Consider the following 2062-nt stretch of genomic DNA (forward strand, 5'->3'; position numbering starts at 1 on the left):
AGAAGCTCCCACTCCTCCTTTGCATCCATCTTAAAACCATGAAGCCAAATCAGAGCCAGAATGGAGGCCCACACTTCATTGTTGACCTAATGAAGTACAGAGAGATGAAACAGGACAACGAATAGAAGAGATGTTATACAGCTGCTTTCCTTCACTGAGGCGGCATTAGGAAGTATCTCACTGACCACTTGGAGCTCAGCGGTTACCGAGTATCCGTTACCGAGTATGTTTCATACACTTGATGGTTAGTTGATCAACTCAATTTTAACTCTGATTACAAGTTTGACACTGAAATGTGGTCTTAGTTCTGGGTTTAATTTTACTAAAGGGCCTTTCTCCAAGGCTCTTTCATGTTCTCCCTAAATATGTGTGTGTTCTATGTTCTATGGATTTCTGCATGAAAATATTCATGTTAGGCTAATTGGTCAGATGGACTGGAAGTCGGTGTTAACCCTGCTTCTAGTTACTCCCCTCTTTGAAACTATAAATGTTAATTTTTGTTATTACGCTGGGTCTAAACCAATGTGAACACTTTGGCAGGCCCCGGTTAAATTTGTTCAGGAATTTTCTAATTATTATTATTATACAAAAATTCTCATTTAATACATTATAAGATTTTTTTATTATTATTTTAGACTACAACCCACCAATTCTGGTTTTGCCTTTTCCACCTCCTCTTTGGTCTTTCCCAGCACAGCAGTCAGATCTTCATCAAGCCTCCAGCTGCCAGACGCTTTCTGCAGGGACACCAGCTGCAGCAGAGGGTCTTTATGGGGCTGCATGGGCTCATGAGCTGACCTGGCTGACCCTTCTGAATCTAAATCACCATATAATTGAATAAAATATTTAACCCTCCCACGTTCTAAAAAGTGGAAAAAGTACAGGCAATATAGCACTAATTTACTTAAAAAATTTTGGACGTGAACAACGCATAATCTGGACTAAAGAAGAAAAAACAGAGAGCATATGCGTTATTAGACAGCACTCGTAAATTTACTAACTAAAAAAAACAACAACACATATTCAGACATGTCTTTATTTAAGCAAACAGACTGCTTTGCATCAATCAATAAAAAAACCCAATATTTGTTTTGTTTTTTGCTTTACTTACAATTTTCTTGTGGACCTAAATTCCTACCTAAAAAATGAAGAGGGGAAAAAAAGGCAAAATCAAACAGGTACCAAAGCTGTTATTAAAATAAATAGTTGTTGCCCTAATTAAAAAAATTGTAAACATCAATCAAAAACACAGATTTAAACTTAATTTCATTCAACCAAAAACAAAAAAAAACAAAAAAAAAAAAAAATGATGTAAAATGATAAATTCATTCAGAGCAGCTGGTGATGTAACATATGTAGCGATGAAACAAATCTTTCAAAACTCTCTCCTGTTTCTGTTTTGATTGGTACAAGATGCTACAATCTACTTTGTTGTGGATTCTCAAAGTTTTCAATGTTTGGTTAAAATGTCAACGTATTCTTAGAGGGATAGTTTTCAAGTAAAATGCTTCACAGCAAGTTAGAATCAACATTTTCAATCAAGGTTAAACACAGTTACAACTATTAAAATTTAATTTGCAAATCTATAGTCCTAGTTTGAGAATATGTCAACGTAACTTTGTCTATTAAATATGGTTCTTATACAATGTCTATTTCTAAGCACTCTAGACATCTTGTAGTGCATAATATATATGTTTTAGCTTTTCTCATTATTGTAGATACATTATTTTCAGCAGAAAAAGCAAATATGTCTGGAAACCTGTCCCTTCCAAAGAGCTCTCACAGTGAAAATTAAATACAATGATTCATTCTTTATTGGGAATAGCAAACTATAACCATCCATTTAATTGGACACTTGAGTTATTTGCCACAGTCTTTGAAAAACTGTTCTATTCATTAATTTACTCCATAAATTGATCATCCATTAAGGAATTGTAGTATTTTCACTCAACTCTTTGCTTATGAAATTCTGAAAATAAAACTTGAAATTTGACTGACATTTATTCAGAAACACCTTACACAGCCAACAATCAGAAAATCATTTAACAATTGTTTTTTGTTG

The 2062-nt window shown here is 33.9% G+C and overlaps 1 protein-coding gene and 1 long non-coding RNA gene across 2 annotated transcripts in view; one reads left to right on the plus strand and one right to left on the minus strand.

Moving 5' to 3' along the window:
• The window catches only part of LOC103474795 (von Willebrand factor A domain-containing protein 5A-like), an 80438-nt gene that overhangs the window by 32043 nt on the left and 46333 nt on the right, over positions 1-2062 (plus strand). The gene's annotated exons all lie outside the window — the stretch shown is intronic.
• Positions 1-2062, minus strand: part of LOC103474796 (uncharacterized) — a 14938-nt gene continuing 12876 nt past the window's right edge. The window contains exons 2-4 of the long non-coding RNA XR_535227.1: positions 1112-1138; positions 648-817; positions 1-86 (exon numbers count right to left, since the gene is read on the minus strand). This is a non-coding gene — a long non-coding RNA (uncharacterized LOC103474796). The remainder of the gene's footprint in view (positions 87-647; positions 818-1111; positions 1139-2062) is intronic.

This window comes from Poecilia reticulata, linkage group LG13 (assembly GCF_000633615.1).
Source record: "Poecilia reticulata strain Guanapo linkage group LG13, Guppy_female_1.0+MT, whole genome shotgun sequence".
Taxonomy (NCBI): Eukaryota; Metazoa; Chordata; class Actinopteri; order Cyprinodontiformes; family Poeciliidae; genus Poecilia; species Poecilia reticulata.